This window comes from Canis lupus, chromosome 1, assembly GCF_011100685.1.
Source record: "Canis lupus familiaris isolate Mischka breed German Shepherd chromosome 1, alternate assembly UU_Cfam_GSD_1.0, whole genome shotgun sequence".
In the NCBI taxonomy this organism is placed as follows: domain Eukaryota; kingdom Metazoa; phylum Chordata; class Mammalia; order Carnivora; family Canidae; genus Canis; species Canis lupus.
The window spans coordinates 94,027,317-94,042,558 of NC_049222.1; the positions used below are offsets into that span (position 1 = coordinate 94,027,317).

Here is a 15,242-nt window from a genome sequence, read left to right on the forward strand (position 1 = left end):
ACTGTTGCATATTCTGTTTTTTAAAATATGAGATTTTCCTCCATCCTGGTACATAAACTTATATGCAGTGTCCATTATGTATCTTGAAAATTGATCTATTTCAGCATATGATAAAGCTGTTTCAGCTTTCATAGATAAAATTTTAGAAAAATTGTAAGCTGAAATCTAATTTCACCATTCCTGATTTGCTCTGAATGAATTAGAGTTGAAAATCATGAAAGATTGAACTTTGATTTGTAATCCAGTCTGAGATGATACATCTCTTCATTTTTTTATTATCATCTCTTCATTTTTAATATTAATTGATGTACATTTGTTTCGATTTAGCACTTTTCTCATATTTAAAGCAACTTTTTTATACCCTATGATTTGTGTTTGCAAACTGAATTGCTGAAATGTTAGAGACAAGGAAGCAAACCCTCTGTTATGTCAACTGCTATATCCTTAGCATCTGGAATAGTGCCTAGCCCATCACTAGTGTTGAAGTTTGAGAGAGCTCATTTGATAATGTCACTTTCCAGAATGTAGTTACAAATTGGAAAAAGAGAAATGGCAGGTGAGTGAGTATAAGTAGATATCAGTTTTTTTTTTTTTTTTTTTATTGACAGATCTGTTGGGGAACACAATTTTAGTGTAGAGGAACAAAGGTCCTTAAAGTATTCCAGAAGTAACAGTGTGTACAAATAGCCCTGGGATGGCTGGAAGTAAAAGACCTTCTCTTTCATAGTTAGCAGTGCCTTTAAAATGTTAAGGCACTATTGAGGAAGCAGAATGCCTCCTTCTAGTTAGCTCTTTGAGATCTGGGGCAAGAACCTGTGGTGTGCAGTCACTCATCTTGAAGTCACCAAAGATATGTCATTATTCCTGCTTTAGTGAGAAGTTAGTGTATTTTTGCATCAAATACTGAATAGTTCTTTTATTTATTTTTTTAAGATTTATTTATTTATTTATGATAGACATAGAGAGAGGCAGAGACACAGGAGGAGGGAGAAGCAGGTTCCATGCTGGGAGCCTGACGTGGGACTCGATCCCGGGTCTCCAGGATTGCGCCCTGGGCCGAAGGCAGGCACTAAACCGCTGAGCCACCCAGGGATCCCCTGAATAGTTCTTTTAAAGGTTGCTTGTATTTCCGTGGTTTTTGAAATGTATTTAATCCCTGTTTTCTGAGATAGTTTATTGATTTTGTTGACCTTTTAAAGAATCAGCCCTGGTTTCATTGATCTGTTCTATTTTTTTACTTTCTGTATAATTTATTTCTGCTGTAATCTTTGTTATCTTATGCTGGGTTTAGGTTTTGTTTGTTCTTTTACTAGCTCCCTTAGGTTTATGGTTAAGTTATTTGATATTTTTCTTGCTTCTTGAGTTAGGCTTGTATTGCTATGAACTTGCTTATTAAACTTCCCTACTTGGAGGAGGGAAACAGGTATCCAGATCCAGGAGGCACAGAGACCCCCCCCCCCCACTCCTCCAATTCAACCCAAGGAAGTCTACACCAAGACACAAGTAAATGGCAAAAAATATCAATAAAGAAAAAAAACCTGAAAGTAGTGGAGAAGATACTGACATAAGTGAGCTAGCAGTACCACAGTGGTGCTGCTGGAGCGTGAGCAGTTCCTGATGGAGCTGACTAGACTTTTCCAGAAGTGTGGGTCGTTGGACAGTGTGTTCATCACCCTGAAGAAGTAAGATGGTTGAACTAAACCCACTCCAAGGAAAGGTGCTGTAGAGAGCTTTGAGCCCTCAGACAAGTGTCTGTTAAGACCTACTGATGGGAAAAAGATCAGCACTATGGTAAGCTCCAAAGAAGTGAACAAGTTTTGGATGGATACACATGTCCTATGGTATTAGAGGCTTTATCAGGCTTACTGGAACCTACTGAGAACTAACATGGATGGGCTGAAGAAGAGGGAGAAAAAAGTAGGAGTCAAAGAGCAAAGCAGCACAGTGAAGGGCACCAGATATCCTGCTTTCCCCAGCTAACCTCTAAATTACTATTTTTTCCTTTGGTTTTTACTTTCTGGCCACAAAAGTAGGTTTCTGGTTCCCCTATAATAACTTTTCATGCAAGATGAAGGTCATTTTGGGTGGAAGAAGGGCTGCATTGTTTACAGGATAGTTGTAAGAAGCCAAGTTTATTTTAGAATTGGCTGATTGGTCTGTGTTGCGTGGTTGTATATCTTGGGATTGTAAAGTCTCTGTAGCCATCTACGTGAAGAACAATGGATCATTAAACCTGTATTTATCCGCCAAAAAAACCAAAACAAAACAACCAATACCACAGAAATACAGACAGTTGTTAACGGAATATTATGAAAACCTATATGCCAATAAATTGGATAACCTAGGAGAAATGGATAAATTCCTAGAAACTTATAACTTACCAAAACCAAAGCAGGAAGAAATAGAAAATTTGAACAGACTAATTACCAGCAATGAAATTGAATCCATAATAAAAAAACTAACCCCACCCCCCCACACCAGAAAAAATGCCCAGGACCAGAGGACTTTACAGGCACATTCTGCCAAATATTTAGAGTTAATGCCTATTGTTGTCACACTATTCCAAAAAACAGAAGAGGCAGGAAAACTAAATTCATTCTGTGAGACCCGTATCACCTTGATTCCAAGACCAGATAAAGACATCACAAATAAATAAATAAATAAATAAAAAAGAACTATAGGCCAATATCTCTCATGAATATAGATGCAAAAAATATTAGCAAACCAAGTCCAGCAATACATTGGAAAAATTATACCCTGTGTCTAAACAGGGTGCAAGGGTGGTAAAATTTTTACAGAACAGCCCGTGTGGTACATCACCTCAGTAAGAGAAAGGATAAAAACTGTATGATCATTTCAATAGAAATCATTTGACAAAGTATAACATTCATTCATGATAAAAACTTCCTGTAAAATAGGTCTAGCGGGAACATACCTCAACATAATAAAGGCCTTTTATGAAAAACTCACAGCCAACATCATCTACAGTGGTGAAAAACAGTTTTTCCCTTTAGGTCAGGAATAAGACCAGGATGTCCACTCTCACCACTCTTATTTAGCATAGTACTGGAACACCTAGCCACTAGAAGTCCTAGCCATAGCAGTTAAACAACATAAAGAAATAAAAGGCACCCAGATTGGTAAGGAATGCCACCAAAAACTAGACGTCACCAAAAACTACTAGAACTGATAAATGAATTCAGTAAAGTTGCAGGACACAAAATCAATGTACAGAAATCTATTTCTATATGCTACTAATGTAGCAGCAGTAAGTGAAATTAAGAAAAATAAATCCGGGGATCCCTGGGTGGCTCAGCGGTTTAGTGCCTGCCTTTGGCCCAGGGCGCGATCCTGGAGTCCCAGTATCGAGTCTCGCCTCGGGCTCCCTGCATGGAGCCTGTTCCTCCTCTGCCTGTGTCTCTGCCTCTCTCTTTCTCTCTCTATCATAAATTAAAAAAAAAGAAAAAAAAATCCCATTTACAATTGTACCAAAACTAGCAAAATACCCAGAAATAAACTTACCCAAAGAGGTGAAGGGTCTGTACTCTGAAAACTAAAACACTGATGAAAGAAGTTGAAATGATGCAGAGAAAGCTATTTCATGTTACTGGATTAGAAGAATAAATATTGTTAAAATGTCTGTACTACCCAAAGCAATATGTAGATTTAATGCAATCCCAACCAACAGCATTTTTCACAGAACTGGAACAATTCTAAAATTTGTATGGAACCACAGAATAGCCAAAGCAATATTGAAAAAGAACAAAGCTAGAGGTATCCCTCTCCCAGATTTCAAACTATACTAGAAAGCCATAGTAATGAGAACAGTATGGTACTGGCATGAAAATAGACATATAGGTCAATGGAATAAAACAGAAAACCCAGAAATAAACAATAAACCCACAATTATATGTCAATTAATCTGACAAAGGAGGAAAGAAATACGATGGAAAGTGTCTTCAACAGATGGTGTTGGGAAAACTGGACAATTACATGCAAAAGAATGAAACTGAACCGCTTTTACTATACACAAAAGTGAACTGAAAATGGATTAAACATAAAATGGATTTTATGTTTTTAATGAAACCATAAAAATCCTTGAAAAGAGCACAAGCTGTAATTTTTCTGACATTAGCCATAGCAGCATTTTTCTATATATGTTTCCTGAAGCAAGGGAAATAAAAATAAACTATTGGGACTACCTCAAAATACAAAGCTTCTGCACAGCAAGGGAGATAGTCAATGAAACAAAAAGGCAACCTACTGAATGGGAGAAGATATTTGCAAATGAAATATCTGATGAGGGGTTAGTATCCAAAATATGTAAAGAACCAACCAACACCCCAAAATCAAATAACCCAGTTAAAAAATGGGAAGAAGACATGAACAGACATTTCTCCCAAGAAGGCATACAGACAGCCAATAGATGAACAGATGCTCAACATTACCTATCATCAGGGAAATGCAAATCAAAACTACAATGAGGTTATCACCTTACCTATCAGAATAGCTAAAAACAACACAAGAAACAGATGTTGGCAAAGGAACCCTCTACTTTATTGTTTTAACTTACTAAATTTATATGTAAATTGAAACAGCCACTGTGGAAAACAGTGACTATACCAGTTTGCATTCCCACCAACAACGTGCAGAGGTTCCCTTTTCTCCACATCCTTACCAACACTTACTTTTTGTCTTTTTGATAATAACCAGTCTCATAGGTGTGATGTAATATATGTGTTTTGCTTTGCATTTCCCTGATAACTAGTGGTGTTCTGTGTCTTTTCATGTTCCTGTTGGCTGTCTGAATGTCTTCTCTGGCAAATGTTTTTTCACAAAGAGCTTACAGCCTGTGTTTTCTTCTATTTTATGATTTCAGGTCTTACATTCAAGTTATTACCCCATTTTGAATTTATTTTTATATATGGTGTAAGATAGTGGTCCAGTTTCATTTATTTACATGTAGCTAATTAGTTTTCTCAGCACCAATTATTAAAGAAACTGTCTTTCTCCATTATATATTCTTGCCTTCTTTGTCATAGGCTAATTGACCCTATATGTGTGGGTTTATTTCTGGCCTGTTTTATTCTTTTTTTTTTTTTTTTTTTTAAGATTTTATTTATTTATTCATGAGACAGGCAGAGACATAGGCAGAGGGAGAAGCAGGCTCCATGCAGGAAGCCTGATGTGGGACTCAGTCCCGGGACTTTGGGATCACGCCTTGAGCCAAAGGCAGACGCTCAACCGCTGAGCCACCCAGGCATCCCTCTCTGTTTTGTTCCATTGATCTGTTTGTGTCTGTTTTCATACCACTACCATGCTGCTTTATTATAGCTTTGTAGTGTAATGTGAAACCTAGGAAAGTGATACCTCCAGCTTTGTTCTTCTTTCTCAAGATTTCTTTGGTTATTTGGGGGTCTTTTGTTGTTCCATATAAATTGGTAGGATTCTTTGTTCTAATTCTGTGAAAAATGCCTTTGGTATTATGATGAGGATTGCATTGAATCTGTAGATTCCTTTGGGTAATATGTACATTTTCACATTAATAATTCTTCCAACTTATGAACAAAACGTCTATTTTTGTTTTCAATTTCTTTCATCAATATATTACCCTTTTCAAGAACATAATCCTCATAAATTCAGGCTTTTCAAATTTAATCTCTTCGAATTCACTAACCTTAATTTATAGACTAGACAGGCGTATGATACAACTTAGTGAATATTCCATGTGCCCTTGAAGAGGATCTACATTCCACATTTGTTGGGTAAAGTATGCTGTAAATGTTTAATTGGTTAATGATGTTCAAGTCTTCAGAATTCTTATTTTTTATTTTTATTTTTTGAATTCTTATTTTTTTAATCTTTTATTTTTGTTAATTCCTACAGGAGTATTAAAGTTTCTAGGTATTACAGTTTTTTTTGCCTATATCTTTTTGCTTCCTGTGACATGAAACTATTATTACATGTGTATAAGAAGTCTAATATGTAAATATTTATTGTAGTTTCTTAATATCCTGTTTTAAGAGATGTCATGAAGATGATACTCCTTTTTTCCTTGAATTTTTTTTTATACGACTTTTTACATATTGTTCGGTTATCCAGCTTAAATTTATATCTTTGTATGGTATAAGTTGGAGATCAGGGTTTTTCTCCCTTATCATTTAACAGTCATTTGACTGAGAAACATTTATTAAAAAGGCCAATATTTCTTCACCAAAATGTAGTTGATACATCTAAGATAGGTTACCTTATGTGAGGATATTTTTTTCAACTTTATTTGTTCCTTTGGTCTGTTTTTCTGTACTTAAACGAATACCAACTTGACTGACTTACTCTGACTTCATAGTGAATCTTGATGTCTGGTAATGTAAATCCTCCAACTTAGCTCTTCTAGATTGTTTTGGCTCTTGTAATCCTTTGTTTTCCATGTAGATATTAATTTGTAAATTCCCGTAGCTGCTAAGATTTTAATTGAGACTGTGTTGAATCTATAGGTCAATTTAGAGAGAAGTTGATAATTGAATAATAGAGCTTTCCAATGTCTGGCCTTTATTTTTTCTAGCAATGTTGTATAGTTTTTATTCTTACAGGTATTTCTATAGACTTATTCCTCAATATTTACTCTTTGTTACTATTGTTAAGGATACTGTTTTTAATCTTGACTTTTTAAATTGTTTCTGGTATAAGGAAATCAAGTTTTGTATATTGATTTTGTGTGTACTATTCTTGCTAAATTCACTTAGTAATTATTAAATTTTTCTACATGTATAGTCATACCATCTGTGACTATGACATTTTTACTTTCTCCTAATTATTATACCTTTTATTTCCTTTTCTTGCTTTGTTGTGCTGACCAGGATGTCCACTAAAATGTTGAGTGGAAATCATGATTTTAGACATACTTACTAATTTTTTTAATTCAAGAAGAATGAGATCAGTATTTTACCACTAAGTATTTTAATTCAAGATCTTTCATAGTTTTTATCAGAATGAAGAAGTTTGCTTTTATAGCTAGTTTAGCTGAGAGTTTCTAATCACAAACCATTGTTGAATTTTATTGGAGTCAGTTTCTACATTTATTGAAGTGGTCATATATTACTTTTCTCATATGTTCTAATTGTTAAATTCTGTTGATTGATTTTTGAATGTTAAAATAACTTTGTATTTCTGTGACACATGAACCCAGTCCAGATTTGTTAGTCTTTTAAAATATTACTAGATTCAACTTGCTAGTATTTTATTATTTTTTTCATATTTGTTTATTAGAGATATTTACATATAATTTTTTTGTCACAACCTTATTTTGGCATATGTTTGTACTGTTAAAATATGTGGAGAAGTGTTTTCTAATTTCTGTTTACTGAAATAATTTGTGTAAGTTCTTTATTTTTTTTCTTGCCGATGTTTGGAGAAATTCACAAGTCAGTGGGCATTGAATTTTCTTTGTGGAAAAGTTTTAAGTTCTATATTCAATATTTTAGTAAATATTAAAATTTTGAAATTATCTTTGTTTTGATAAGGAATTTTCTGAGAGGAGACAAGTTTAACCTTAAACTTTTCTTCCTTTGTTTTGATAAGTTGTGTTTTTCAGAAAACATTCATTTTCTCAAAAGTTTCAAATTTATTGGAGGATATTTCTATATTAACATATTTTTAATATTGGGAGCTCTGGTAATGATGTTTACTTTCTAGTTCTTTGTATTGGTCATTTATGTTTTCTCTTTTTAAAAAATCAGTTATTTTTAGTGTTTTATCAATTTTATTAATGCTTTTTAAAAGCCAACTTTGTTTTTTTCTTTTTTCCTCACTGGTTTCTGCTCTTAAATATTTTTCCTTATGGCCCTTAGCTTAATTTGTTGTTCTTTTCCTAGTTTCTTGGTATGAAAACTCATCCTGTAATTTTGTTTAGTCTTTATTTCTTTTCTCACATAAAAATTTAAGACTAAATATCCTAGTAAATAAACACTTCTGCATTTCTTTCATATTTTTATCATTTAACTTAAAATATTTTCTGATTTCTTTTTTGCACTGTTGTTATTTAAAAGTATGTTGCTGGGGCACCTGGGTGACTCAGTTGGTTAAGCATCTGACTCTCGGTTTTAACTCAGGTCATGATCTCAGGGTCATGAGATCAAGCCTTGCATCCTCTGTGTTCAGTGAGGAGTCTGCTTGATATTCTCTCTCTCCCTCTGCCCCTCCCCTGCCCTCTCTCAAATAAATAAATAAATCTTTAAAAAAATAAAAGTATGTCACTAAATTTCTGAATATATCTGGGGATTTTCTAATCATTTTTATCTTACTGATTTTTAATTAATTAATTATTATTATTTTTTAAAGATTTTATTTATTTATTCATGGAGACAGAGAGGGAGGCAGAGACACAGGCAGAGGGAGAAGCAGGCACCATACAGAGAGCCTGACATGGAACTCGATCCAGGGTCTCCAGGATCACGCCCCAGGCCGCAGGCGGCGCTAAACCGCTGTGCCACCGGGGCTGCCCTGATTTTTAATTTAATCACATTGTGTTAAGAGAACATACTGTACAATAAGTGCATGTTATGATACTTTTATCAGTGTTCATAGTTTCCATAAGAAATTTTTAATTTAAGTGCCATCAATTCACATGCAGAACATTGTATTTTTCAATATATTTTTTCTTTTTGGTTGAAGTTATTGAGAATAGCATGAATTTACAGAATATTGAATATTACTGAGTATCATATGTCTTATTTTGCAATTAAATGTACTTCTTAATGAATTTTCATCAAATTGTGAAGACTGTTGATTTAGAGAATAAACAGACATAAAAGTCAGTCATTTTTATGTGATCTCAGTGTTATTTCTTCAGTTTTTTAAGAATCACATAAACTAATCATAGTGTATACAACATTAAGTCAACATTATGAGTCTTAAATAGAAAAAATAGTTGATTTGCTTCATTGTTCATATTTTGAATATATTCCTTTAGTATTTGTTGACAATTGCTTTATGGTGTCACATGTGGGTTTACTTTTAGGAATATTTCAGGTGATTTGAAAAGGATGTGTTAGTGTTCTCTTTTGGTTTAATTTTTCAGTGAGATATAGGAAGTGGAAAGAGTTGGAGTGGCAGTTCTGGTGATAGAGGAGAAAAGGTAAGGTGTGAGATAGTTGTTTAGGAAAATGGGAGAGTAGTTGGTATAAGGAAATAAAAGATTATAGATGAGCAGCACTAAAGGTCTATTTCCACTTAGAGTTCATGAGTTTAAAGATAGACCAATCTTAGTGTTTTCATCAGCTATATTTTACATGTATAGGTGGAAGCTCTGAGTACTTAAGAGTTAAAATTTGAACTCTTTTAGAGTTTCTGTGTTATATTTGGTGTTTTGACTGTATTTTTATCTGTGTAAGTAAGTCTTTTTAAAACTTAACTTTTCTCCTCTCAGAAGATTCTTTTACTGTGAACCTAGGCATCTTTAACACCAATGAAATTTCTTCTTTTATTTTTAAATGTTTTTTTCTTGTCTATATTCTCTTTTTCTCATCTAGAGCTCTCAGAGTTAGACTTCCTAGATTATTACCCCCTATTTTTTAGTTTTCTGCCCATATTTCTCTCTCTTAATCTAGGAAACCGAGAATTTGTCTTGAATTTGTCTTCCAAATTATTTGATCTCTTCAGTTGTATTCTGTGTTTTCATTGAATTGTTCTTATTATTTTGTAGTTCTCTACTTTTTAATGATCCTCTAATGATGCTTTATGTTTTCAAAATATTCTGAATCTCTCTGAGGATGCCAAGGAGAATTTTTAAAAACACTCTCTTTCCTGTATTATCTTTGTTTCTTCTGGAGTCAGCGGTTTTGCTGATCATTTTTGCCCTCTTTTATGCTTTCTTCCTTTACCCCCAATATATGATGATCCTTTATTATCATGGCATATTTATGCTTTTTGTATGTGTTTGCATGTTTGCAGACAACTATTTTTAATGCTTGTTAATGCCTTATTTTGTGTATTTTGTTTTATTATTACTTTTTATTTTTATTTTAAAAGATTTTTATTTATTTATTCATGAGAGACACAGGCAGAGGGAGAAGCAGGCTCCTCACTGGGAGCCCGATGCAGGACTTGATCCCCGGACTGGGATCATGCACTGAGCCACCCAGGCATCCCTCTGTGTGTATTTTAGAGTTTTTTTATTTCTTCCATTCTGCTGACTGTCATCTGTTCCTGTCTACTTTTAATTTTTCGTCAGTTCTTTGAAGTTTCTGATTTTGCTGATAGCACTGTTTCTTACTTTTCCAAGCCCTGACTTTATTCACATATACTTTTTATTTTACTCTTTTCTATCCTTTTAACTTTTGTCCTCTTTTTCATATATTATGAATTTCACTGTACATTGTTAATATGCTTTTAAAAACAATTGTTAATTGTCTCAAAGAATTTAAGGAAAGAAAAATAGAATGTTATAGTTACCTACATATTTACTATTTTTTGAGTTCTTCATTCCATTCTACAAATCTGATTTGCATCTGTAATCCAGAGAATTGTTTTTTTTTTTTTTTTTTTTTAGCATTTCTTAAAGTTTTTTTCTATTTTTTTTTGTGAGGTCTTTTCTCTCAGCATCCATTTATCTTAAAATGCATTTGTTTAGCCTGAATTTTAAATCTTTTTTTAAAAATTTTATTTATTTATGATAGTCACAGAGAGAGAGAGAGAGGCAGAAACATAGGCAGAGGGAGAAGCAGGCTCCATGCACCGGGAGCCCGATGTGGGACTCGATCCCGGGTCTCTAGGATTGTGCCCTGGGCCAAAGGCAGGCGCTAAACCACTGCGCCACCCAGGGATCCCCTGTTTAGCCTGAATTTTAAAGGCTATTTTTGTGGACTATAGAATTTTAGGGATAAACAGCTCCTTTTCCTTCCCAGCAGCCTATTGTAGTCTTCCAGCCTCCATTATATCTGAAGAGATGTCAGTTGTTAAGTCTTATCTTGGCTCTCCTGTATGTATGTGGCTACCTTTAAGATTTTCACTTTGATTTTTAGTAATTTGATTATGATATGACTAGCTATGGATTTTTATGAATTGGGGCTACACGAACTATTTGTATTCGTGGTTTGAAGTTCTCAAATTTAGAAAAAAATTTAGTGAATATTTTTCCAAATATTTCTTCTGTCTTGTTCACATGTGTAAGATTGCCCAATATTGTAGAGGTCATATGGTTTCTATGTCTTCATCCATTTATCTTTTAATGTAGATTCTTTTACATGTATATTATATAAACATATTTTATAAAATAAATTCCAATTGAGTTTGCTATCAGTCCATTTCTACATATTTTATCTCTTGACTCTACATCACGTTTCTTTTTTTTTTTTTTAATTTTTATTTATTTATGATAGTCACAGAGAGAGAGAGAGAGAGGCAGAGTCACAGGCAGAGGGAGAAGCAGGCTCCATGCACCAGGAGCCTGATGTGGGATTCGATCCCGGGTCTCCAGGATCGCGCCCTGGGCCAAAGGCAGGCGCCAAACCGCTGCGCCACCCAGGGATCCCACTTGTTTCTTTTATATTAAGTTTCAGTTGGTTGTTGTGTCTTGTGGATATCTTGTATAAACTCTGGATAGTGTGGATTTTAGTCTTTCTTCAAAGTGTAAAGTTTGTTCTAGCAGGTGGTTCACCTTGATATCCTGTGAAGGCTTGGTGTTAGGCTTTGTTAGAACTATCTAGTCCAGTTTGCCCTTCTTTTTGATATGTGGCTCTTATTCCTCAAATGTGGCTTTTCTGGAGTTGCAGTGAAAAGCCTGAGGTATTTACCAGTTCCTTCTGCACCCAAACGGATTCTCCAGCACCAGGTAGCTAATGAAATCTCTTACATCTTTTAGATTTCCAGGTAATGCCTCTCCCTGGACTTTTTAGATTTTCATCCTATACATGAGAGTTCAAGAGTCAGCCTCTTGATTCTCGCTTTTTTCCCAGGAGTCTGCCTTCAATTTCTATCTGTTTAGCATCTCCAAAGTTTTTTCCTTGATTCTTCCAGCCAGTAAGACTACAGTCTTTTAAATAAGAGCTCTGTCCTCTTTTCCACTAATCACTTGGGCACTACAGAGACTTTTTAGTTCCCTCAGAATAAAAGATGGATAAATGTGGACCTCATTCAAAAATGTGTAAAGCAGCAGTCTTTATTCTCCTTCCATTTCATTATCAAAGGGCAGTCTTCATTAAGTGTTTTTCTTTCTGTCAAGGGTCACATCTCCTCCAGTTGCTGTCTGCTTTTGTTCACTTGCCAATGTCTTCAGTGTTTTTTAGGATAGTTTGTTCTGGAGTTTGTAATTGTTATTGTATGGGTTTGTATAGGATATCAAAAGCATCCAGATCAGGAAGGAGTAAATATGTGTGTGTGTACACACACACACACACACACACACACACACACACACACACAGGAATATTATTCAGCCTTTAAAAAGGAATACGTATTATTTGCAACAGCATGGAAAAACCTCAGGGGCAAGTGAAGCAGTTGGAATGATAAATATTGTATGGTACCACTTACATTTGCAATTAAAAAAAAACTAACTCTAAAACAGATGGTAGAAAAGTCTTGCTGGGGGCTGGGATTTGGGGGAAATTGATTAAAGGCTACAGATTTCTTGCTTATAAGGTAGATAAGTTTTGAAGATCTAATATGATGACTATAGTTGTGAACATTATATTGTATAATTGATATTTTCTAAGAGAATAGAAGTTAAACGTCCTCATTGGAAAAAAGTAGTTTCGGGAAGTGACGGAAGTGCTGACTCAATGATGGGTAATCATTTCACAATGTGAACAATGTATATCATCATGTTGTATACTCTAAGTATCTTACAGTTTTGTCAATTGTATCTCAATATAGTGGTAAAAATTTTTTTTTCAAATAAAGGCTACAACTTAAAAATCACTAAGGCCTCACTGAAAGATCTTCTAAAAGACACATTTCAGCAGAAAAAAGTTCAGAAGGAAAGCTAGGATCGACAACAAATTGACGAAATTTTTGCAGATTTGCCCCTTAATGGCTAAGAGTTCATTTTACATGACTTCCTATAATTAGGTAAAAAAGAGACTGTGATAATTACAAGAAATTTTTTTAAATTTTGTATTTTTGAAAACAAATTTCAGTTATTTAAATTTCTGTATCCAGTTGCAGGTGAACTTTAAAAATCTTGTGGTTCTGGGCAGCCCTGGTGGCCCAGCAGTTTGGTGCTGCCTTCGGCCCAGGGCATGATCCTGGAGATCCGGGATCGAGTCCCATGTTGGGCTCCCTGCGTGGAGCCTGCATCTTTCTCTGCCTGTGTCTCTGCCTCTTTCTCTCTCTGTGTCTGTCATGAATAAAAATAAAAATTAAAGTTAAAAAAAAATCTTGTGGTTTTAACAACTGCCTGTTTCTTGTTTCTCTACTCACTGGAAGTCCCCTGTTATACGAAGAACTAAATATTAACTCTAGTATTTTCTCTAGTATAGTAAGGTCCTTGAAGTTAGATACAGGTGAATTTCACCTTGCACTTCACTTAATCATCGTTTTTACCCCCTTTAATGTCTGTACTTGGTATAGTGCTTGGCACTCGGTAATTGCTGTATGTGTGTACTTGCTATTATTTTCTGCTTTTCCCTTTATATGACTCTGCTCATGTTATAAATGAGTACATCTGTGGGAAAGCTTGTCAGATTTTTAGGTCTTTCAAATGTCAATTTCATGTTTTAGATGCTAGCTAGATCTGGTGAATTGCCCTACTTCCATTTCTGAACAAAAATGTGTAAAGCAGCAGTCCTTATTCTCCTTCTGTTTCATTGTCAAAGGGCAGAGTCTTCATTTCCTTATTTCCATTAATGGTATTATAGATCTCTCAAACCTGGAATCCTCCCACCATCTTTTATTTCTGGCTTTAAAAACACTTTTTAAAAATTTGAATGTAGTTGACACAGTGTTGCATTAGTATCAGGTGTACCGCATAGTGATTTAGCATCTCTTATACCTTATGCTGTGCTCATCACAGGTCTGACCTTCAACACTATTACACTATTGTACACTATCACAATATCACTGACTATATTCCCTGTGCTATGCCTTTTATTCTTGTGACTTCTTCATCCCATAACTGGACTCCCAGCTTCTCTGTATTCTGTTAGTTACCAGATTGCATGGATTCTTGCTGTTATATTACCATTCGTCATTCAACTGTTGTGGTTTCAGTTCAGGATCTTACTACTACCTAGACTATGGTAGTAGCTTTCTAACTGGTTTCATTTCAACTTCTTAATTCATCATTGACTGTAAGATAAAGTTTAAATTATTTGATCTGATTTATTTTTAAGTAGGCTCCATGCCCAATGTGGGGCTTGAACTCAGGACCCTGAGATTAAAAGTTGCATGTTCTACCGACTGAGCCAGTTGGATGCCCCTTAAATTCTTTGATCTGACATTCAGACTATTCTTAATACTATACCGTAGCAATTAGGATTACATTGATTTACAAATAATATGTTTGGTGGTAGGTAGATGATTCTGGATATTGATTCAGATGCTTAAGTTTGCCCGGTGTTTTATTCTTTTCACATTTCCTTCCTAGTTGGCTTCATGGTTTGATTGTTTATTTATTTACTTATAGATTTTATTTATTCATTAGAGAGAGAGAGAGGCAGAGACACAGGTAGAGGGAGAAGCAGGCTCCACGCAGGGAGCCCGATGTGGGTCCCGATCACAGGACCCCAGGATCACGCCCTGGGCCGAAGGCAGGCTCCAAACCACTGAGCCACCCAGTGATCCCTTCTTCATGGTTTTAAAGTGACTGCCCTACCCTGTATTTATGTTTAGAGGCAGGTAAGAAGAAAGTGAAGGGGGAAAAGCAAAAAGGAAGCCAAGTCAGCTTCCTTTTAAGGACTGTTCCTGGAAGGTACCATCCAGCAACTTCCACTTAAATGTCATTTGTTGAAACTGGTTCAGGTGGTTATGCATCTGTGGGGAAATAACAGTTCTTTAGGGGTATGTTGCTCTCCCCGACAAAATTGGGCCCTATCAAGCAAGAAGGAAAAATGTATTTTGAGTATGTAATTTCAGTCTTACCACAAATATCTGTATTTTTAATTGTTTCCTAAATGGTATAACTTCTCAAATATTGTACTTCAGCCCAATAAATTAGAGTAGATCTTTTTACCTTCCTACTTCTCAGCACAGTTTTACTCTCCTGGAATGTTGTTCGTCTTTCATTCACATAAATCCAGTCTGTTGTA

At 34.9% G+C, this 15,242-nt stretch overlaps 1 protein-coding gene across 4 annotated transcripts in view; it reads left to right on the plus strand.

Moving 5' to 3' along the window:
• JAK2 (Janus kinase 2) overlaps nt 1-15,242 on the plus strand; it is a 114,310-nt gene that overhangs the window by 30,663 nt on the left and 68,405 nt on the right. The gene's annotated exons all lie outside the window — the stretch shown is intronic.